Consider the following 25245-nt stretch of genomic DNA (forward strand, 5'->3'; position numbering starts at 1 on the left):
ATTGTTACTGGAAAGGGCTTGATGGCTCCACTCCCAATTTCACTCCTTCCATTCCTAGCCTCCAAGTAGAATTGAAGCTCCCTGAAGAATAGGACTAGGTCACTTCTAAATTTGTAGCAGGGTTCCTCAGCTACCATTTAATTCATCTCTAGCTCTCTTCTCTCTTTTACTTTCCCTTCCCCCTCCCTAAATTCCCTCCTCTGTTATTCCTCTGGCAAAGGATATTAATTCACTTGTTGGGATCACAGGATTTGGTTCATGAAATATTAATCAACTTTTCTTTTTTTTCATAACTCCCACTTCTTTCATTTACCCTTAAATCTTTGAAAACCCTTTAGGTCATTTATGTTATTTGATGTCCCCTCTTTGTTTTTTCTTTTACCTCTTAGTTTATTTTTTTAATAATTTATAAACATAAGAGAATTTATTTCATGCTATTTTTTGGCAATTGCATTTATTTATTCATTTTGTGTTTCTCTTCTTTGGGGTGATTAAGGATAAGAAATAGGAGTAGAATTTCTATCAATGCAGGACAGCAGTTTCCTTGCAATTTAACATCTTCAAAGTTGCCTGGAATACTGAGAGGCTAATTAACTTGGTCCTGAACCTGGGTCCATGCATTAATTCTGTTTCAGAGGTGGACCTCCTAGCTTCAAGCCTGGTTCTAGCCACTTCATCATACTACCTCTCTTGGGTGTTTTTTAAGTAAAAATCTTTCCCTCTTGTGTTGTTTTTTGTTTGTTTGTTTTGAGGGTTTTTGTAAGAATACTTCAGATTTCTTTCTTGGAGGTAAAGTCCAACCTTTTTTCCCCATTATTAGGCTTGCTTTGCAGGATATTATTTTGGGTAGCAATTTGAACTTTGCCTTTTGGAATGCATAATAGATTCCATTGTCTTCTTTGATTTCTCATGATTAAGGCATAATCTTGGGTTTCTGAGTTGATGTTCTTTCACAATAGAAAGTCTTATAAAATGTGTTGCTTGTTAGTAAAATTGTGAAATGTAAACTCCACAAAATTCTATTTTGATGCCTTGTCAGGATGAGGTAGTAACAAATTCTATCATCCTGGAAAGGCTTCAGATATGGTCCTGACAGTAGACTGAGTCTGCTTTCCAAGGATCACCGTAGCTAAGTATGGAGAGGGTCTTTACAAGTATGTGTGATGGTCACTTAGTGATGTGTTCTTTGACTGTGGTAACTCCTGCAAAAAAACAACATAAAGCCCCAATTGTGTTCAGTCTTCTTCCACTTCTGTTGTAACAGAGGCAGAAAAGAAAGAGGAGAAGATGCTAAGAATCTCATTGTGTTTATATCATTGTTGTTATTATTATATTATTATTATTAAACTTTAGCTTGACCATTGGTATACTAAATGTGAAATCCTTGTCCAATGATCAATGACAAGATACTCTAGTAGAGCAAACGAAATAAATCAATCTTGACATTCTTATTGTAAATGAAAACTGAAGAAAGAGAACTTGCTGCTAAATTGAAGGATGGCTTCCAAGGACTCCTTAGAGAGACAAATAAAGGAATTGGCAGTAAGTTTTATTATGTGTCCCAAAGCAACAACAACAAAAAACCCACTATCAAAATAATTATAGTATTTACGCCAGTGTTGATTGTAGATTGTGAAGAGGTAAAGAGGTATGTTGAAGAACTTACTAAGACCCTCTAAAGTCAATAAATGTACTCTTTGATGCTCAGTATAGAGGTAGGGGTAGGTGAGCTGGGTGAGAAATCAATCAGATAACCTGGGTGAGAAATAAGGAATGAGAGTGTTCAAAAACTTAGATCCTATATAAAAGCTGCATCTGTATTGTTTATTGTTTTTTAATTAAATTAATTTTTTTGGTTTTAAATTCCAAACTCTCTCTCCTACCTTCTTCCCCACTCCACACTCGAGAAGGCCACCATTTGACACTGATATAGATAATGACAGACAGACAGACAGATAGATGGATGGTTGGATGGATGTAAAACCATACTATGCATACTTCTGTTTCTCATTCCTTTCTCTGGAGGTAGACAGCATTTTCCTATATAGGTCCTTTGTAGTTAATTTGAGTATTTATAATACTCAGAATAGCTTAGCTTAATTCTTTCTTTAAAAGCAGAATCAAGATTCACTGAACCTGGTAACTACCAAGTAACAGTCATAAAAATGGAAATTGATTATATTTTAACCTACAGAAAAGGGCTCATTTGCTGGTATGGGAGTCATTTCTGAATCAGATTTCACTGCCAACTTGTTAAAGGAAAGATCAAAGTCAGTATACAGCTAGGAAAAAGAATAATAAGGAGGGGAAATGGTGGCATCTGATCAAAGTGGTTCATTCCTGACCTATTTAAACAAGTTATCCATTATGACAAATGGGTAATTTATGGTCGAAATGACATAAACAGCAATCATAATCATTTGTGAAGAATTTTATTTCTTGTAAATCAGTTACCATAACAAGGAGTCCAAAGCACCTTTGTCAATAAACACTTGACTTTTGGGGGCCAGAGAAACAACCATTTAGAAAAGGTAATCATTTGTAAAATCTTATGAGTTAGAGAAGGTTTAAAAGTAGTTTACTTGGCAAGAAACCCAAGTAAGGAAAAGGATATTTAAGAATGCCAATGAGAGAACTAACAGAAGAATGTAATCACAAAGGAAACAAAGACAGAAAAAGTGAGTAGAGGAACTATTCCATAGAGGAGAGGGGTGTATGTGTGTGTATGTGTGTGTGTGTGGTATGTGTGTTGGAGGTAATATGGGTATGGAAGGATCATTTCACAAAGCGAGTGAAAGGGGGCAAGATTTCAAAATACTAAGGGGAGCAAATCTTGGATCTTGTCAATAGCAGAAAAGAGGAAAATATGAAGAACTACTGGCCTATGTGTGTATTTTTCCATCTATATAGTTTCCATGAGAATTGTCCTCACATGCATCTGGATAAGGATCTTGCCAGGCTTTTTTTCACAAGTATTATTCTGTGGAAACCTATACTATCTTATAATCGACCAACTGATACAAAGAATATCAGATACCACAATACTTATTGCTTATAAGGGAAGATTTAATTGATTATAAGGGAAATTGCCTTAAGGGTTCTCTTCCAACTCTTCCTCGAGTTGTAAGCTTATTTCAGGACACAGTCTGACCTTCTGTTCCATGAACCCTTGGAAGTCTACTAAATTCTTGTCTTCCCAGCACTTAGCACGGTGTCTGGTAACAAGCACTTAATAAATGCTTTTTACATTCTTATCTGCATCCCTATCAAAATCATTCAATATTCTGCAAAAATTAGAACAGAAGTAAACTTATTCTGTAAGTGATCTTCAACATCGTGGAAAACGTAAAAGAGGAAGCTATATGCCCATCATTATTGTTCACCACTGTATTGGAAAAGATCCAGCCCAGAGTTAAGTTGAACAGGAATTCCCCATGAATGAAATTCTTTTCAAATGTGCTTGTCTGAAGAGGCAGCTAGGTGGTACAATGGATGGAGTACTAGGTTTGGAGTCAGGATACTTACTAGCTGTGTGACCCTGGGCAAGTCACTTCATCTCTTTTTGTCTCATCTTAAAAATGGGAATCATAACAGCAACTCCCTCTCAGAGCTATTATGAGGATCAAAGGAGACAATATTTAGGTAAAGTGCTTAGCACAGTGTCTGAACGTAATAGCCACTGTGTAAATGTTCAATCCCTTCCCATTCTGTCTGCAGATGGTATCATCCTTGTAGAAACTTAACATCCTTATAGAAACTCAACTCCTAGAAGAGAGCTATAAGCACTTGAAAGGTTTTGGCTTGATCTTGTACCCTGGTTAAAAAAAAAAAAAAAAACCCAAGTGACCAAAGATTGTCCATTGCCTAGATTGTGACATATAGTTAGATGGCCAAATCTAAAGAGCTTATCTATTATTTTGGACATCCGGGACAAATGTTGGAGAAGTTAAGTAGACTGGATTACTTTCAGAAAGTTCCAAAGCCCCCAATTTCTTCCATAAACAAAGCCCCCCCCCCCCTTTTAATACCAGTATTCTATTGCTAATGTCATACTTTCCAGACATGGAGCATAACGGTCTTTAAAGAACTAGAGATGATTATCACACCTAGGGCAGTGGAGAGGTACATGGTGGGTAGGAATAAGCTGTGACATATAACAAATGAAGAACTCAAGGAAGAACAGTATGTCATAAGAGAAATGTGTGCTAGAAAAAATAGATGAGCTGGTCATATGGCAAAAGTGAGGAATGTCAGGGAGGCAACCCAGGTGTTCACTGGCATATCTATGATTACAGGAAAAAGTTATCAAGTCCTCTAAGATTTGGGGCAGATCTCCTGTGGCCAACATAGGATAAATCAGTTGCATAGACACATGGGCAGGGACCGGTGGGTCAGACTCTTTGTCTCTGGAGTTACCCAAATTGAAGACTGCACAAATCTATTTCTGGGTTGCATCTTGTAGGGTTTTTCCATGAATGATCTTGGGTTCAAGCAATTAGTGCTTTATTGTGTATATTCAATTGTATAATATTCATTGCAATGGGATATTCAGGGTTTTTTTGGTGTTGACTTGTTCTTCTGAGAGATTCATAATCCTTTTATGATGTCTTTGTATCCAGGCTTCAAGGTCAATCACTTTGGCATGTATAGAATTGTGTGACCTCTTCAAGTTGTCATCTCCTCTAATGTCTTTTCTGCCAAATTTTGTTCAACTTAAATATTTTTGTGTTCCAAATTTTTCTCACTGAGTCTCTACATTTTTTGATAGAGATTATCCATTTATCTTCTAAATTCTATATTCAGTTGCCTTTTTTAAAAAAAAAAAATCTGTGTTGAGAGCTTAGATTTCTGACCCAATTTCATTTCTAACATCTTCTTTTAAAACTTTTATTTCTCATTTGAACCATTCTGGAGTTTCTCACTGTTGTTCCACGATCCCTGGGGAGTCTACTAAATTCTTGTTTTTCTCAAGAATTTGGTTCTTTTCCTTTCATTATATAATAGTTGTGCGTAGTCTTCTAGCCTCTCTTTGAGTTTTGGCTCATTTTACTTCTGTCTTTATGAGACACTTTCTGCTCAGGAACTAGATTTTCACTTGGTTTTTCTCCCTTGGCCTTTTGGCCTGTCTATCAATCTTTCTCTTGTGTTCCCAATTGCTTGACCTTGCTTTTTCTCTTCATTCTCTGGCCCCTTTCATTTCTATTGCTGTACAAATCCATCCAAAACTGGGTATCTTTGGTGTCTTCATTTGGGAACCTGGAACAGGTCCTTACCCAGATTAATTCCTGGGATTGGGGCTGAGTCTTGGTTATGTTTCACAGTCCTTTCCCTTGGGCATGCCCATTCCTTTTCTCTGTAGCTAATTTGGGTTGTGTTCTAGACTTCCTGCATTTTCAGCCTCTCCCCTTCCCCCACCCTGAGTTGCTTCCCTTTCTGCTCATGTGTCTGAGCAAAAGCATTCATCACCTGTGAGGTGGGGAGAGAGGAGGTATGTTTCAGGTGAAGTCATTATGGTGGCAAGGATCTCATAGGGACTCACACTGCCAGAACCTAAAGCACAAGCCTTTAAGATTGCATTTTGCTATATGCTAGTCCTGGATATGTGGAATGGGTTTGAGAATAGTGACACTGAATGGAACCTCTAAATATTTAAATTCTCCTTTGGTGTTTCAAATCATTTTTTTTCCTGTCTACTTACCTTTTGTATTCAGCTTTTACCACTCTGTATTTGAGAGCAGCAACATGGTATAACAGATAGTAAAGCTAGTCTTAAAATGGGAAAGACATGCTACCTTGTGTGACCCTGGACAAGTGCTCCAGACTGCTTTCTAGGTTGCAGAGAAGGTACCAGGCTGCAGTGGAAAAGGAGGTTTCCTCTGCCAATAAAATCCCAGGCCCAGGTCATATATCTGGTATATAATTTCTTTTTCTGAGGTTTTGGTGCTGAAGGGATTTAAGAAAAACCATTTCTCCATCTTCGCTCTCACCTGTCCTCTTTGGCTTTGCATTTCCAGTGTGTGACCTAGCAGGTGCCTGATAAATACATGTTGTCACTGGAATACAGCCCCTTCTGAGTTCTCACCCTCTACAGTGTTTCCGCAGCATTTGACACTGTCAACTCATCTCCCCCTTTGACTTTGGTTGAATAATCTCTTTTTCCTCAGCTTTAGTTATGTCTTTTATTTCTAACTATTCCTTTTAGCTTCTTTGACTGGTTCATCATCCCCTGGGGCTTCAGTCAGAGCCCATTTTGTTTTCTATACATACCCCCCTTGGCAAGCTCATCTGTTTTCCCCATTTCCAATTAGCACCTCTCTGTATATGGTTCCAGAAGCTCTCCTTCAGCCCAATTCCCCCCTCTTGAGTTCCAGTCCTCCATGCCCAGCTGCCTGCTGGACATCTTCACCTGGCTGCTCCTACTGGCACCTCAAACTCATTTTGGCCAAGTGTGACTTCCTCATCTTAATCTTTAATTTGCCCTTCCTTCTGGCATCTCTGTGTCTGTTTCCCAAGCTCTTCTCAGTCGTCCAGTGTCAAAAGCCTGGTACTCATCTGTGTCTCTCACTTGCTGCTCCATCCAAATAGTTGCCAAGCCCAGTCAAGTCTGGCTCACCAGTAGTGCTCTTCTTTCCACTCTCGTTACCTTTTTCCTAACCAGCTGTTATTGTCTGCTCCAAGGCTCTTCCCTTTCAGTTACCCAAAGAAATACCTAACTGATCTCCCCAAGACACAGGTCAGACCACTTACTCTTTTGTATAGAAACCTTTCCTGTCTCTTTATCATTGTAAAGATAAAGCTCATGGGCCTGGCATTGAAGGCCTTTGCCAGTCTTTTTACATACCATACCCCTTCACATATTTTCTGTTCCAGCCAAACTGCATTAATTGAAATTGCCAGTACCATTTGACTGAAGTCCTACCTCAGTGGGCCTTCTTTCTTAGCCCCTTTTTACCTTTGTAACCCCCTCAAAGCCCAATACTTACTCAATGGTATATGCTTAATTAAAAGTGTGAAGTGAATTGAATTACTGGATTATTCCATCTGGAGCTTAAAGAGCACTCAGAGGTCATCTAGTCAACTCCTTCATTTAACAGAGAAATAAAGAAAGAAATTGAAGTCCAGGGTAGAGACCATAATCAAGGTCACACCTAGGATCATAAAACCATAGTTCTAGAGCTGGAAGAAATTTCAGGGGACATCTAATCCAACTTTCTTCTTCCCCCTACTTCCTCTGCCCCCATATTAGCAATGAAGAAGTTGAGGCCCAAGAGGCTGTGAACCTAGAGCTAGAAGGAAAGAAACAATTGTTTATTAAGCACTTACTATATCCCATACCTATACTAAGCACTATACAACTATTCTCTCAAATTGTCTCATCCGTGGGAGGAATACAAATCCAAGTATTATCTTGTTCCTGGCATCAACAGTTGAGAAAATTTTTTTTACAGTTGAGTAAACTGAGGCAAACAAGTTAAGTGATTTTTTTCCCCCAGGATTACACAGCTAGAAGTGTCTAAAGTTGGATTTGAACTCAAGTCTTCCTCACTCTAGGTTCAGCTGTGTACTGTGTTGTCACCTAGTGGTCTTTGTAGGTAGAAGAGACCATCTTGTCAGTCATTTCTTCATTGTGACTGACTGTCCTTTTGTTTTTTGTTGGGTTTTTTTTTTGGCAGAGCTATTGAAGTAGTTTGCCTTTCCTTCTTATTTTACAGATGAGGAAATTGAGGCAAAGAGGGTGAAGTGACTTATTCAGGGTCACACCACCATTGAGTTGTGTGAGGTCAGATTTGAACTCAGGAACATGAATCTTCCTAACTCCAGGTCTGATATGTTTATCCATTGCAGTGCTACCTGAAACCTGAGAGACCCAGTTTAAACATGAGGAAACAGATGCAAGGGCAAGTGACTTGCTCATGGTTACACAACTTGAACCTAGATCCTCCCTTACATCCTTGTCACCATAACACAAATTGAACATAGAATGTGACAGCACAAGGAGACTTTAAAATATCAATGCTAGAATGGGGGGAACACTCAGAATATTAGAATCAGATAACTCCTTAGAGATCACCCACTTCTTGGGAAACTGAGACCTAAAGAAGAAGTTCTATATTGAAGATCACTCATTGAGTTAGAGGCCAAAGATTTTAACCCAGGCCTCCTCACTTCCAGCACCAACCTAAGGGTTTCAGAACCTTCATTAATCCCCGAATTGCTTCAGACACCTGGAATCTCTTCTCAGGACTATCAACTTTAGCTCTCATTCCCATTGGTGTCAATCTACCAACCTTGACCCTTGCCAAATATAGCAATGGCCAATGCTGAAAGATTTTTCTTGGATTCAACTGGTTTCCCAAAGATACCAGGGCCACTAGAGTTAAGAAATAGAAAGCTACAGCCTAAGATGTGTGGTGAATTGAATTGAAGTGTTTGAGCATGACCACTAGTCCTAGGTCCACCATTTTAGAAAGGATATTAATGAACTTTGTGTCAACTCAAGGAAGCTGACAAAATGGGAAAAGATTTCAAGGTCATACCATTTGAGGATTGGACAGAGAAACTGGGAACGTTTGTAAAGAACTAAGCTCTACTGTAGTCTACTGACTTCAGATGTTTACTAGTTCATAGACCTTGGGCAAGTCACTTAGTCTCAGTTTGCTTATGTGTAAAATCAGGTTAATAGTAACATCTACTTTACAGGATTGATGTGAGGATCAAATGAAATCTGTAAAGCTCTACGATCCTGTGTGACCTTGAGCAAGTTACCTCACTTTCTTTGACTTCAGTTTCTTCCTCTGTAAAAAGGAGGTTAGGTTGGCCTTGGAAACCCTTCTCTGCTCTAGTTCTAGGATCCTGACCTTGGGTGAGTATTTTCCCTCTATGGACCTCAGTTTACTTCTCTGATCTGAGCTTATGACCTCTGAGGACTCTCGCAGTTCTAGATCTAAGAGTAGAATGAGGGGTGTCCTTAAAGTTGAGTCTGATAATCATTTGTCTGGGATTTCACCATTGGACGGGCAATTGAGCTGGATGACCCAACTCTCAGGTCTCATACAGCTGTTGAATTTTATGGTACTCCATACCTTTGGAATATTATTTATATTAGTATATCTCTGTGATGTAGGCTGGGTGGGCATTGTTGTCCCAGAAGTAATTTGTCTGAGGCCCTGCAACCATTAATAGGCAGAATCAGGACTAGTAGCCAATAGATCAAATGCTCCCCTGACTGCCATCTTTCCAGGATGACTTAAGGATAAGTTCTCCCATCCTAGCCCCTGAAAATAGACTCTTTTCTATTCATTTCTGTTGCAAACCTTTTGTTTTTCTTGTAGCACAGAGGGAGTGTTCCCATCCTAATGATTTTCAGCCTGGGTTAGTGAGGTTTTCCTGTGTTATAGCCAATCAGAAAGTATCACTATACATTATGCACAGAGACTTACTTTAGAGGCTGCCCTTAGCCCTCTATGCTTGGCCATTCTGGGTTCTGACTGCCCTTCCACCTCTATTGTTCTCTGTTCTAGAATCCCTCCAAGTTTGGGCATTCTTTTTTCTAAGGTCTTCCCAGCCTAGACATTGGGTCTTTCAAGGACCATCTCAGGTCTGATGATTTATGTTCTCCAATGCCTTCTGGCTCTGGTAGTCTCCCTTTTAGAGGTCCCTAGTTCCAGGCTCTCCTCTGGGAGTTTATTCAGGTGCCATGGTATTGGCCATCGCTGACTGGTCCATTTTCTGGATTTGGAGAGATCTTGATTAAGGAGGCCTCAGTGGACCTGAATGGTGGCCCATGCAGTCCTTCATCCAATTTAGGAACTTAGGAAGGGAACTGGGCTGCTTTCAGTTCAGCCACTTTTGTGCCATGGGGTTCTTCAGAATCAGCAGAGCTGAGGGGCGGCTAATGAGGCCCCTGCGCATGTAATTGCAGGATGCACTGCCTGGGCTGCCTTGGATTAGCCCGACAGAAATAATAACGTTGCTAGGCTTGTCAAGCAGCCGTTCATTCTCATTTGCAGTCTAACAAATAGGAGAACACTGTGCTATGCACATTAACCTGAGAACAGATTGGAAAACAGTCTTTGTGAGATGGATTAGGAAAAAGCCTTAATAACAGGTCCCCAGTTCTGTCCAATGGGCCTGATATTGACTTACTTAATAATCCTAATAAGACAGTGGGGCTTCTTGGCATGGTTTCTATGTGCAGAACAGACCCTTCCTGCTTGGGCCATTTCTGTGTTAAGAGTCTTGGAAAATTCCATCCACAGTTAGGGAAGGGGTTAACTGGCTGTCAAGAGACTCCTGGGGTCCTGCAAGACAGAAAAATAGACTCTGGGACCTAGTGAGTAAAAAAATCAAAGGGAGGGGGCATTTAGGATTATACAAGGGCAGTGTACTGAAGCACAGGAGCTGGGAAGACTCTTAGAACACAGAATGCCAGGACTGGGAAGGTTCTTAAAACATAGATTGTCAGAACTGGGAGGGCTCCTAGAACACAGAATGTTAGAGCTTGGAGGGTCCTTAGAACAGAGATTGTCAGAGTTGGGAGGGCACTTAGAACATAGAATGTCACATCTGGGAGGCCCTTAGAACACTTAATGTCAGAGCTGGGAGGGGCCTTAGATCAGAGGATGTCAGAGCTAGGAGGGCCCTTAGAATGCAGAATGTTAGAGCTAGGAGGGCCCTTAGAACATAAGATGTCAGAGCTGGGTGGGGTCTTAGAACACAGGATGTCAGAGCTGGGAGGGATCTTAGAACATAAGATGTCAGAGCTGGGTGGGGTCTTAGAACACAGGATGTCAGAGCTTTGAGGGATCTTAGAACACAGGATGTCAGAGCTGGGAGGGCTCTTAGAACACAGGATGTCAGAGCTGGGGGGGTCCTAAGAGTTTTACTGTTGGAAATCCTACAACACTTAAGTACCTTCTTCATTTTATACTCCCCTTGGAACTTTCCAAATCTCATATAGTACTGAATAAACAATGAGGTTATCAATTTAGAAATGATTACAACATGATCCCCTCCTCGCCCTTCCCCAGTTTTATAATAGAGGAAGGGGAAAGCCAGTAAGCTGCAGTGACTCCTCCAAGGTCACCCAGCACCTTTTAGTCAGGGTCCCTGCTGAATGGATCATAGACCTTCAGCTCTAGCTCCAGCATTCCTTCACCTGCAGTTCTGCCATGCCTCTCTCCCTGGCTGATTTCATTTCATCTAAGTAGTCACTTTGTGGCTCCTAGAGTAATCTACAGTTAATTTGCATCTTCTTCTTGTTCACCCCCCACCGAGCTTGCCAGTATCTGGTCCAGGCCTTCAGTCAATCCCTGGTGATTTGATCTAAGCAGTCATTTGGTAGCTCCTTGACTAAGGTGTATTTACATCCTCTCTAGGGCCCAGGACTTCCAGGACTCATGGGTAGCCCAGCAGTGGAAGCTCGGCAAGCACTACAGGAGATGGGAGGCTTCTCTTAGCCTCTGCCTGGACTTCTGAGAGAGGGAGCCAGGTGTGCCATTGCCCCAGCTGACCCTGGGCTTTGCTTTGAGCTTTTTCCTTGAGCAGACTGGTCAGAAGCAAACAGAACCAGGCAGGCTGCTTCTTTTGGCTTTTATACTTTTCCCCATTAAGCCTCCTGTGGCAGGGGGTGGGGATAGCCAAGCTGGCAAGGAGTTGACATTTGGATTGAGGGAGATTTCAAAACTCATCTTTTGGAAACCCTTTCCTGACCAGACAGGATCATCTGTGATCCCATTTGCTCACTCTTTCATAGAAGGATTAAAGAAGAATGTTAGAGGTGTAAGGGACCATGGATGTTCCATGTCCTAAGGTCTCTGTGGGTCCCTCCAAGGTTTGACCTCTTCTGTCCTAGGGTCCTTCTGAAGTTAGACCTCCCTTGTCCTAGGGTCCCTCTGAGGTTGGACCTCTATCCTAGGATCCTTTGGAGATTAGACCTCCTCTGTCCTAGGCTCCCTCCAAGATTGGATCTCCTCTGTCCTAAAGTCCTTTAAACTTTTTGAGTGGAGAAGAGCCATACAAATCACTTATTGCAAGTTCTCCATTTTACAGGTGAAGAACCTAAGTCCTAGAAACATATCAGTAACTTTGTGTGGTCACACAGTTTAAACAATCCCAAATTCAGGCTTCTTTTCCTCACACATGCTCCCCCCCCCCCCAATTCCCAGCAGCTACATTGTTTCACACTAAGATGTTCCAAAGGACACAACCATTCCTTCCCTCTTTTCCTCAAGCCTCCTCTTCCAGAGTGGTGCCTTTTGGTCTTTAGTGATTTGTTAGCATGGTTTCTGAGACAATTCATGTGGTCAAGGCCTCTAGTCCTAGTGAAATAGATAGGATTTGAACCCAGGACTCCTAAGTCCAAGTTCAGTCCACTTCCTCCCAAAGCAGGCTTCTGCTTAAGGTTTCCACCTCAATGTGCTTCTCAACTCTGGTCCTTAGTTGTACCACTCCCCTGGAAGCCCTTTGCCCTCTCTTGCCCACCATTTCCGCCTCTGTAAGATAAAAAAGTGTTGGCCCAGGCCATGTGGAAGGCCTCCTTCAATGCCTAGTCTTTGATCAACAGCCCAGAGGCCTGACTCTGCTTAACAGCTCATAATCAAGGGTGCCTTGAGTGCATGTGCTGGCGGTTTCTGCTTTGATTAGACTTCAGGCATTCGTGAGAAGCTGGGGCTCCCATCCCCCTGCTCCCTCTCTTCCCTTCCCCCCACGCATTCCTGCTGCCCTTAGCCTGGGCATGTTCTCCTAGCTCTAGGGGAGGAGGTCTCATCCTCACCCCTCTTTCTCCCCCACCCCAACCCATCTGTTCCCTTTTTTATTTGTCTGGCTGTTGTGGTTACCATAGTGACAAAGAAGGCTGGTCAGGGGCAAAAACATGAAGGTGCATGAGGTGGTCTCTGTGGATTCCAGCCTCTGCCTTTCCTTAGGCAGATTTCCTTAGGATCCTTCAGACTCCCTCTACTTTCCAGATATAGAAACTGAGGCAAAGAGATTCAGAGTGACTTGCTTTCTGTCACAGGAGTAGCAAAGATTCTTCTTTGATTTCCAATCACAGGGTCATGGATTTAGAGTTGGAGTAGGGCAACATCTTCATTCTACAAGAAATTCTAAAGGTGGGATTAGAACTCAGGTGTTCTGAGCTCCCAGTACTAATTGCAGTACTACCCCCTCTCCTTTTTTTGCCTGCTCTTCACCTTGGTCTACAGCTGAGCAATCTCTCTACCCCTTCCAGACTTCAGAGGAGAGAATCTGTTCTTTCTGCCCCCTTGCCCACCTGCAGCTGATTTCCCAGGGAGAGAGGCTCATTCTGGAATAGGGAGCCCTGTTGGTAGCCTGCTTCTCGATTATGGAAAGACCCCCTCCCTTTGCTGGTTCAATGAATAAAGACATAATCTCTTCTCTGGAGATTGAGAGTTGAAGGAAATTTAGAACACAGATCGTTGAATATTTGAATTGAATAGACTTTTTTTTTTTAAAGACCATAAACCATTTGAACTAGAAGGGATGGAGGAACCTTTGAAATACAGAATGCAGACTGTCCAGGCTGGGAGGAGCTTTAGAACATAGGACAGAGACTGAGAAATTCTACAGAAGATTATAAATGTGCAAACTGGACCTTGCTTGTGATGTGTCTCCTGGTTACCTTTGTCCATTTCTTCCTCAGGTGACAACTGATCACTGGATATACTGGGATCCTCTTCCTTCCTCCTGCCGCCCCCCCCCCCCCCCCCCCCCCCCCGCCATGAAATAGGGTCTGGTCCTGTGATTTCATCAATGGAGTACTTTCTCCAAGTGTTTGGCCTATCCATGGATGCAGAGAATCCTCTGTGACTTAAAAGCCATATAGACTTGCATGGAAGGGTTTCATGACTTGGCCAGGGTCTCCTCACTGTCAGTATGGATCAGAGGAGGAACTGGAACCCAGGTTTCTTGAAGCTGCTGACTATATGACCTTGAGGTGATCACTTGCTGTCCCTGGGCCTCAGTTTCCTCCTCTGTAACCTGAGGGTGGTTGGACTAGCTAACCCCACAATTTTTTCCCACCCTAAATCTATAATTCTAGCTCCCTTCCCTTCCCTGGGCCTCAGAATTCCTCCTCTCTAAAATGAGAATGGTTAGACTAGCTAACACAAGAGGCACCTTCTCACTCTAGATCTCAGGTCATACTCTAAGGAACCTTTCCTCACAGTCTTTTCAATGTTCAAAGTCCCCTCCCATCTTGGACATTTTGCATTTTCAATTCTCTTCCAGTTCTGGTGTTCTATGATTTTTCTGGAATTGCCAAGGCCACAAGTGAGGTCTGCTTCCCATTGTTGTGTCCCCCATTAGCTTCCCTGCCCCATTCCCTTATTCCTTAGCCCCTGCCCTAAGGCTCAGCAGACCCCAGGCTGCCAGAAGCAGCTATTCAGCCTGGTTTGTGTTAAACCCTTTAGTTCTACAGGCTCACTTGGTCTAAGCCAGCATTGTGCAAAGCTGGGAGAAACTAATGGGTTATTAGTGGGTGAGGCTTTTACTGTTAAAAATAGGCCGCCTCCTGCCGCCTCAGCCGCGTTGGCGTTCAGTACTGTGATAGTTCTTCTCTGAGGCAGCCGGTCCCTTGGATGATCAGAACCCCCAGTGTGGTTTATCGATTGCACCAAAGGGCAATGGGTAGCAGATAGCAGGTGTGATTCTGACCTTTCAGGAAGCTGAAAAAAGGAATCTGAGGGGTTGATGGGATCTTTGTATAGTCAGGCTTCTGAATCTGACTGCAGTCAAGCCTGTAGCTTAAGCCTGTAGCTCCCTCATTGAGTGAGTCAGCCTTCCTTCTCACTTTCCAAGCCTCGAACCTGAGACCAGTCGACAGCTGGCAGGGTTTGAGCGATTTGTAACTTAACACTGCTTTCCTAACAGTATCCCTGCCAGACTGGAAGAGCATGTACTGACTTTTGCCCCCATTTCACCATGAAAGAAGCTACAAATCCAAGAGGGAAGGAGACCTTCTCCTTGTGAACCAGGGCAGACCTGAGATTTCTTTCCCCTAGCCTCCTCCCTGTGCAAGCCTGGTACTCTTTTCAGGATATCATGCTGCCTCTACATCACATTCCTTTCAGCAAGGTCATCTGGCCTTTGATTGCTCCACTACCAGGAAATCCATTTTCTATTGATGTAAGTTCTCTTTTTCCCAGAGCTCCCTAAGGGTCGAGGCAGTTACTACCTGTAGTGTTGGCTTCCCTTAATGCTGAAGGGCATAACGAGAATATCATCCTCCACACCTCCCATTCCCTAGTCCCCAAGAGCTATAACTGGAAGAACATTCACCATCAGTTGTCCAGATCCTCAGAGCATGGAATATAAAAGGAATTATAGAGAGCTGGGATGCTATAGGCAGTTTCTTTCTAGAACTAGAAGGGACCACAATCTATCAACCAAGAAAGGCACAACTAGGAGGGCCCTTAGAAAAGGGAACATCAGAGTTTCCAGGGACTTTAGAACAGGGAATATCAGAGCTAGGAGGGGCCTTAGAGATCATCTTGTAACTTCCAATGCTCTATCATTGCTTCCCCATTCAAGGCCATTTACCAGTATAGTCATTTAATACACTATGAAATTTTTAAAAGGCAATTCAGCCTGTTCTTCTCTTTCGATTTAATTCCAGGCCCCATTAATTGTTTTATCTGTAGCATCAGATGAAGAACTATGTCTTGATGGACCAGTTCTATGAGCTATCTATTTATCTGCATATCTTAGGTTTGACAATAGGCATTCTTCATCCACTTGCTTTTTCCCAAGTGGATAGTTACATTAAGCTGTCTTACCTAGCTCAAGTTCTCATTTAATGAGCCTTGAGGACAAGGCACATTTTGGTTTTTTAATCTGGGGTTCTTTAAACATGTTAGAATAGGTACTTTAAAATGTCCATTAAATTGAATTGTTGTAATCAGCATTTCGTCCACAAATCTGAAGGATCTCCCCATCTATGGGAAGTACCTCCAGTATCAAAAATACAAATTCTTTGGCTTCGCACCTGGCCCCTTTCTACCTTTCTAGTCTTTTCCCTCTCCCTACCCCCCTACTCCAGGATTCAGTGACACTGGTCCCTTGCTCTTCCAGAACACCCTCTCCCGTCTCCGCCTTTGTACTGGCTTTCCCCCCCTGGCCTGAAGTGCTCTCCTTCCTCATCTCTCCCCCTGGTTTCCTTCAAAATTCAGCTCACATTCACCTTTTGTGGGAGGCCTTTTTCCTAGTCCCTTTCATTGCTAATACCTTTCCTTTGAGACTTCTTTTTATTTTCCATATACATACATAGGTCCAGTTTTTAGGGTAGGGAACATGTTTTTGCAATTCTTTGAATTGTCCCACAGTGGACACTTAATTAATGCTTAGTGAATGACCTAATGTAGCCTAAAATTGCATTCACTTTTTTGGCTTCTATCTCGCATACTATTCACTCCTATTGCACTTGTAGTTCATTGAGATCCCCAGATCTTTTTCAAGCAAATTCCTGTCTGATCACACTTCCCCTATTCTGTGCTCTTAAAGTTGATGCTTTTTTATATTCAAGAGCCAGACTTTACATGTATCCATATTAAGTTTTACCTTGTTCAGATGAGTTCAAGGATCTAGCCTCCAAAAATTTTTCTAGATTCTGCTCATGTTATCTACTCTGTTGACCCTCCCTCCCAGCTCTATATCAACTGTATATTTGATGAGCACACCATGAGGCAGGTGGTATCAGGGTGGTTAGAGCACTGGACCTGAATCAGGAAAACTGAGTTGAAATCTGTTCTCTAGTACTTCCTAATTGTGAGACTGGGAAAACCACATAACCTTTACTTTTCATTTCTTCAACTGTATAATGAAGACTATAAATCACACCTATCTCTCAAGGTTGTTGTTGAGGCTGAGGATCAAATGAGATAATAATTATAAAGTACTTACAGTTCCTGACACCTAATAGGTGATATATAAATGGTTATTCCCTTCTCCCCTTCCCTTTTTGCTCCGGTCTACTCCTTTATTAAGGTCTGAAATAGAAATGCCAAATAACAAAGCTAATTAAATGTCTAGGTGAGACCTCTGATCCAGTTGTCATTGAACTGTTAACAACTCTTTGAATCTGTCTATTGAACAAATGCTGAATCTATCTAATTGGATTATTGCCCAACTCACATCTCTCCACCTTTTTTCACATGACCAATGTGAAAGACCTGAGCTAAAAGCCAGGTAAAAACATATCTTCAGCATTCCTCTGATCTTCTGATATGGTAACCTGTCATCGTGGCCCCCACCCCCCCCCAAAATAAAAAAAAGGTAGAAAGGAAACTTTAAGAGGTGATATTTAAACTTTATCCACCTTTGATATCAATATTCCTTAACATTCTAAAGACTTTTTAAACAAAAAAGAAATAAAACATGTGGTTCTACCTCTAGAGTTCAAATACCATAGCTTGGTCCTTCAAAATATTCATCATTTTCATCTTTCTTAATGAACCATTCTGAAATTTTCCCAGAAGATGGACCTCAAGCTTACAGACATAGAGTTTTCACATTCTATTCTCTTTATATTTTGAAAATCAGGACACTTGTCCCTCTCCAGTCTGGCAGTACCTTTCCTGTTTTCCACAATCATGGCAGCTCAGCTTTTCCATCTGCCAGTTCCTTTAGTACCCGAGGCTGTTGTTCATCTGGTCCAGATGACTAATTCATCCAGGGTAGTTTTGGAGGGGTTCTCTGATATATCTTCTTGCTTATCTTGGAGATTTTTAATGACTCTCTTAAGCATATTTTTCTGTCATTTCTGTGTAGAGGTCATTCTCACTGACAGATGAAACAAGAAATAAGGGTTTTACCATGTAAATTGATTTTTGAGTTTCCTGTGCATCTACACTGACTTTAAAATTGTTTCCCTCTTTATCTTGGGAACATCATTCTCAAAAAATCCCTATCCTTAGATCTGGCTTCCCCCATAGAATTTTCATCCATGGGACCTTTTGAAATCTGCAGTCCTGAAAATTTTATGGGCATTTCAGATAATCTCCAACTTTCTTTGCCTTTTATTTCCCAGACTCTGTGGGAATGGTGCCTTCTCCACAAGTTTCTCATCATTTTCATTCCAGAATCTAATTTCCCCTTATCAGTTCCTCTGGCTTTGAAATATCAGATTATTTTGAAGATTATTAGCTGTATGTGACAGAGCAGTATCTGAATAATTAAAGTCTTACCTTATTGCTCTATTATACCTCTGTCCTGAGTTTGTATTCTCTCAATGTGATTGACAGCTCATATGATGCCTTCTGTTTCCTGCAATTTCTCACAAGTTTATCTTCTATAATTTTTCAATTTATTTTTCATAGTCTTTTTGCAAAATGGTTAATATGGAAATATATTTGCATGAGCTCATGTATAATAGTTGTCATATTGCTTGCCTTCTCATTGGGAAGGTAAGGATAGAATTGGGAACTCAAATCTTTTTTAATGTTAAAAAATATATATTTTTAAAAATGTTTTATTTATTTATTTTTCCAGCTACATGCAAAAATAGTTTTCACCAATCACTTTTTTGGTAAATGTAAAGACTGGCAAATTGCCTTCTGTGGGGGGGGAAGTAAGATTAGGGGAAAAATTATAAAAGTCAAAATAAAATCTTTAAAATAGCAAAAAAAATTCAAATGGGGAAAATTGGAGAGAAAAAACAATACATCAGGCAACTTGTCAAAATTAAAGATAGTAAGATTTTTGTCTGCAATAAATAATATCTTTTGAAAAAAAATAAAGAAATTTTTTTAATTGTCTTAGTGCCATCCCTATCTTCTTCCCTCCCCCCCCCCACTGCTATTTACCCATCTTGTTTTTTGAATAAGGTACATTCCTCCAAAGTCAAATTCCAGTCATGAATTTCTTCCCATCACATCTGAATGATACTTATGTGTCCAATTTACCTCTTTGCATTAAGACTCTTAGTATTTCTTTCTTGTTGCAAAAATTTTAGTCACTTGTGTGTACCAGTTTGAGACCAGGGCTTTTATTACTGGGTTTTTTTTCTTGGAATTTATCTCCTGTGATCTTCTTGGTGTTTTAGTTGCTATTCGTTGTCCTTTATTGTCACTACTCTCTCAATATCTAACATGGCGTGTATACATAAACAGTTTTCTCTTCTTTCCAGACCACAATGCAATAAAAAAAAATTGTAATCAATAAGGGAAATCTAAAGAAAGGATCCAGCCGCAAATGACAACTAAACAATTTAATCCTAAAGAATGAGTGGGTGGGGCAGCTAGGTGGTACAGTGGATAAAGCACCGGCCCTGGAGTCAGGAGTACCTGAGTTCAAATCCAGTCTCAGACACTTAATAATTGCCTAGCTGTGTGGCCTTAGGCAAGCCACTTAACCCCCATTGTCTTGCAAAAACCTAAAAAAAAAAAAAAAAGAATGAGTGGGTCAGAGTACAAATCAAAGATAAAATATATAATTATGTCAAAGAAAGTGATAACAATGAGATAGCTAGCTTGCCAATACTTAGGAGATATGCCCAAAAAGCTCTTAGGAGAAATCTTATCTCTAAATACTTATATTAACAAGAGAAATAAAGAAGGGGTCAATGAATTAAAGATGCAGCCCCTAGCAAAAAAAAAAAAAAACCCTAGAATTCAATAAAAAAAATCCCTCCAGAATGGAAATTCTGAATATCAATGAAGATATAAACCACATTGAAAACAAAAAAAGCCATTGAGATAATTAATAGGATGACTAGTTAATTTTCTTTAAAGATCAATAAAATAAATAGACCAACCACTAGTTAATTTCTTCTACTACCCCCACAAAAGAGAAATGGAAACCAGATTACCAAAATTCAAAAATGAAAGAGTGGGGGGGCAACACATATGGAAGAAATAAAGGAAATTGCCCCAAACTGTTACACCTAATTATTTGCCAACAAAACTGAAATGCATATTTAAAAAAATATATCTTTTATTAAAATATGAATTTAATTCAAAATAACCTGGTTTCAGAAGCAAAAATTGAATAAGCCATACATTGATGATGATGTTTATCCTTAGTTCTTGAAGAAAATCATGACATCAGGAAGGTGATACCATGAAAAGCATGAGAATTGGATTTGAGTGAGGTAGGCTATGCTAAGTCACCAGCCTCACTTTCTCCTTTAGAGCCTTCTAGATTCAGTGACCATATGTGAATCAGGATGACTGGAGATGGCCCTGGATGTGAGGCAGTCGGGGTTAAGTGACTTGCCTAAGGTCATACAGCTATTGAGTATCAAGTGTCTGAGGTTGGATTTGAATTCTTATTCTCTTGACTCCAAGATCAGTGCTCTATCCATTGCATCATCTAGCTGCCCCAAGACATAGATTAATCCAAAGGTGGAATGGGGGAACTGTAATTCTCTCAAACATTTCAAAAACAATTATTATAAAGCAGCTACTATGGACAGACAATCTGATATGAAAAACAGCCTGCAAATAGAGACAGGATAATTTAGAACATTGTAATTCATAGATACTACCTAGTTTAGCACTCATCCAAAGTCTTTCTCCTCCAAAAGGAGTCCAATAGGCTCTTTGAAGCCTTTAATTCATGAACTCTAATGAGTCTTTGGCCCTTTATTCCACAATCCACATCCAGTGATCCTGAAATCATCAACACTTGGATTGAGACACTCTGACATACACAGTTGTTATGTTGTTGTTCAATTGCTTCAGTCCTGTATGACTCTCTTTGATACCATTTAGGGTTTTCTTAGCAACAATGCCAAGACTAGTTTGCCATTTCCTTGTCTGACAGCATACATTGGCCAGTGCTTTGCGTTGGTTCTTCTTAGTTACTATTGGTGATGAGGAGTCATAGAAAGTAACAATGATGAAAGTAAAAAAGTAAATAGTAAAAAAGATCAATAGAATATTGTTGGCTGGTTAATTTTGTTTCCCCAAAAAGGAGTGACTCTGAATGAGTATGAGAAGTCTCTAGGATGCAGTTTTAGAAGAATACAGGCCTGCCCATAAGGCTAAAAAGGTAATTTTCTTTTTTTTAAATTTAATTTATTTATACATTACTAAAATATTCTTGTTTAAGTGTAAACATAGTACCCCCTCCTCCACAAAAATATAAAACCTCATGAGAAATAAAGTGAAAGAAAGAGAAAAAAATATATTTAAGTCTGTGTTTTGATACTACCAGCTCTGACTCGTTGGATCACATTCTTTAGAATAAGTCCATCACAGAAGTTTGTATTTTTCCACAGTTGCTGTTACTGATTGTAATTCCCTTCATCCATTCCTCCCCACTACCATCTATTATATTTTCTTTCTCCTTTCACTCTGTTCCTCTTCAAAAATGTACTGTGGGGCAGCAGAGTGGCACAGTGGACAGAGCCCCGGCTCTGGGGCCAAGAGGCCCCAGAGACCCAGCAACTGGCCCCGCGGTCCCGGACAGGCCACCCAATCCCACCACCTTGCAAAAAAGTAATAAAAGAAAATGTGTTATATCTCACTGTCCCCTCCCATGTTCTCTTCTCCTCTATCACCCACATCTCCCCCACCCCCTTCTTTCCTTCTTCTTCTAGATGTCTATACCCTATTGAGTGTGTGTGCTATTTCCTCTCTGAGTCATTTCTTTTTTTTTTTTTTTTTGCAAGGCAAATGGGGTTAAGTGGCTTGCCCAAGGTCATACAGCTAGGTAATTATTAAGTGTCTGAGGCCAGATTTGAACTCAGTCACTCCTGACTCCAGGGTCTGTGCTCTATCTACTTCACCACCTAGCTACCCCTCAGTCATTTCTGATAAGAATGAAGGTTCCCTCATTTCCCCTCATCTTCTCCCCTTCCATACCATTGCAAAAGCTATTTTTTGACTCTTTTACATGAAATATCTTAGCCTATTCCACCTCTCCTTTCTCTTTCTCCCAGTACATTTGCCTTTCACCCATTGACTCCATTTTTACAATATTATTATAGCTTCAAATTCAGCTCTCTCCTGTGCCTCAGCTATAAAAGCTCCCTCTACCTGCTCTATTAAATGAGAAGGTTTATATGAGTATTAACAGTATCATCTTTCTATGCAGGAATACATGCAGTTCATCATCATTAAGTCTCTCATAATTTACCCTTCTTGCCCACCCCCTCTATTAAAGATCACACTTTCTGTTCAGCTCTGGTCATTTGAACAGGAACATTTGAAATTCCCGTTTCATTGAAAGTCCAACTTTTCCCTTGGAAGAGGATGTTCAGTTTTGCTGGGTAGTTGATTCCCGGTTGCATTCCAAGCTCTTTTGTCTTCTGGAATATTATATTCCAATACCTACAAACCCTTAATGTAGTTAAAAGGCGATTTTCTAATTGAGACTATTGTAATGGGGCATTGAACACAAGAGAAGGAGCATGGCATTATGCCTAAGAATCAAACAGGCATGAGTGAGTTCATACCCTGAAGTTGACCCTTACCAGTTGTGTGACCCTGGAACAAATTACTGAACCTCCCAGTGTTTGGGCATGTAGTTCTTGCTCTGAGATAGGGCTTCTTTCCATTTGTTGGATCCTGGATACCTGTGGCAGGCTGGTGACACCTTTGCACCTATCCTCAGAATAATGTTTTAAATACATAAAATGCCTAGGATTGCAAAGAAAATCAATTATGTTGAAATAGTTATCAAAATATTTTTTAAAATCGGCCTGGGTTAGGAACCTCTGCTCTAAGATGTTAAACTGCCTATGTTGTGCCAGACACGGTGCCAAATCCTGGGAATACAAGGAAAGGCAAAAGATAGTCCCTGCCTACAGGGAGCTCACCATCGCATGAGGGAAGGCACTATCATTAAAGGAAGTTAAGAAGGGCTTCTTGTAGAAAGTGTGATTTTAGGATTTGTAGGAATCTAAGAGGTAGAGATGAGGTGAGTGTCAATTCCAGACATGGGGGACATAGCCAGTGAAAATGACCAAAGGAGATAGGTGGAGAGATCTTACTTGAGTATTAGCAAGGGGCCCATGTCCCTAGATTGAAGACTATATCTTAGGGAGGAAGGTGTAAGAATGTAATGTAGCAGGAGACTAGGTTCTGAAGGGCTTTGAATGCCAAATGGAGCATTTTGTATTTTATCCTAGGAGCAATGGGGAGCCACTAAAGTTTATTGATTGCTTTTCTCCCCCACACTAAAGTTTATTGAGCAGAGACTCAGTAGTAGAAATTTTAGGAGGATCTCTTTGGCTGCTGAGTGGAGGATGGATTGGAGTAGGGAGAGATTTAAGACAGGCAGACCTACCTCCAGTTTGAGTCCAGGCATGAGATGATGAGGACCTGCACCAGAGTGGTGGCAGTGTCAGAGTAGAGAAGGAAATATATTAGATTGTTACAAAAGTAGAATCAACAGGGCTTGGCAACAGTTTGGATATTAGGGGTGTGGGGAACAAGAGAGAGTGAAAAGTTGAATATGACATCTAAGTTGCAAGCTTGGGTGACTGGGAGGATGGTGGTAGTAATAGGAAAAAAAGGAGAGCAGAAGATAGAGAATTCGGTTTTGATTATGTTGAATTTAAGATATCTAAGGGATAATCCAGTTTGAAATTTCCAAAATAAATTTGGAGATTGGAGTCTGTGCTGGTTAGGGGAGAGGTTAGAAGCTAGTTAGATAGACTTAGGAATCATCAGCATAGAGATGATCCATGGGAACTGATGAGATCACCAGGTGAAATAGTTATGTAGAGAGAAGAGAAGAGGACCCATGCCAGTGCCCTGGGGACATCCACCATTACTGGATGAATATTCAGTAAAAGAGCCTGCAAAGGTATGATCAGATAGGTAGGAGATTTGGAGAGCTTAATAGTAATAATAATAATAATAATAATAATAATATTAATAACAATAATAATAAATAATATAACATTTATAAAAAGCTTTAAGGTTTTGCAGACCACTAAATTTTATCCTCACAATTACCATGGGAGGTAGATGATATTATTATAATTTTTCTCATATAACAGATAAGGAAACTGAGGCAGAGAGAGGTTGAGTGACTAGCCCAGAATCACAGAAATAGTAAGGGCCCAAGACTATATTTGAATTCAGATCTTCCAGCACACTATCCATTACGTCATAAACTGCCTCTTCATTATTGTCATTGAAATTGCAATAGAATAAAGGGTCTGGGAAAAGAAGGTGATCAATGGCTGGAACATAAATGTTAGGAAAGATAAGGAGTGAGAATAGATTTAACAATCAAGAGATTGTTGGTAATGTTGAAGAGAAATTTTCAGTTGAATGATGAAGTTGAAAGGCAGCCTTCTGTAGAGAGTTAAGAACATAGAGGAGAGGAAGTAGAATCATCATTCATGGGTGGCCTCCAGGGGTTTAGTCACAAAAGGGAAAAGAACTATGATTGACATGTTTTTGGTATTTATATTTGATCTCTTGGGGATTATATAGAGTTGGAAAAGAAGACCCATGAGTTGATCAATTCTGATAACATTCCAGGTACCTTTTTTTCAGTAGTGATAAGATCCATTTTTCCCTTTTCATATCAGTCCCTCAAGGAGCCCCCAAAAATCATCATATTGCCAACATGTACCTCCTCAGTGTTTTTGTGGCCTAACTCAATGGCTTGTCTCTATCTCTGTTTTCTTTACTATCATTTTTATTTCACATAGGTTTTTTTCCCCTTTTTCATTGACCTTCCAGTTCCATTCTTCAGTGCTTTTGTTTTTGTTGTTCAGTTGGGTCTGACTCTTTGTGACCCCATGGACCTGTGTCCTTGGTTTTCTTAGTAGAGATACTGTAGTGGTTCCCCAATGTCCTTCTTCAGTGGATCACCTTTATGTAAGAACTCTCCACTCTGACCTATTCATCTTGAATAATCCTGCATAGCATAGTTCATAGTTTCATTGAGCTACACAATCCCATCTACCATGATGAGGCATACATAGGCAACAGAGGTTAAATGACCTGCTCAAGTTCACATAACTAGCAGGTTTTGAGACTGAATTTTAACTCAAGTCTTCATAACTACAAACTCTATTCCTTCGGCCACCTAGTTGCCTCTAATGTTTGTTTCAATCTGACCTAAATCAATTCATGGGATCCTAATTGAGTCTCTTGCTAAGCTTTCTGAAAATTTTCTTCCCTCTACTTCTTCCTGTTTTAAAAGGCAGTACTGTTAACAAACTACATCATCTTCCATTAGATTTTACAAATGAGTTTGACCCTCTAAAATATTGGACTTGGCTGCCATATATTTTGTATGAGAATTAAATATTTTCTAAAT

General features: G+C 40.5%; 1 protein-coding gene across 4 annotated transcripts in view; it reads left to right on the forward strand.

Moving 5' to 3' along the window:
* Window positions 1-25245, forward strand: part of ARHGEF9 (Cdc42 guanine nucleotide exchange factor 9) — a 286046-nt gene that overhangs the window by 203941 nt on the left and 56860 nt on the right. The gene's annotated exons all lie outside the window — the stretch shown is intronic.

Source organism: Macrotis lagotis, chromosome X (genome assembly GCF_037893015.1).
Source record: "Macrotis lagotis isolate mMagLag1 chromosome X, bilby.v1.9.chrom.fasta, whole genome shotgun sequence".
In the NCBI taxonomy this organism is placed as follows: Eukaryota; Metazoa; Chordata; class Mammalia; order Peramelemorphia; family Peramelidae; genus Macrotis; species Macrotis lagotis.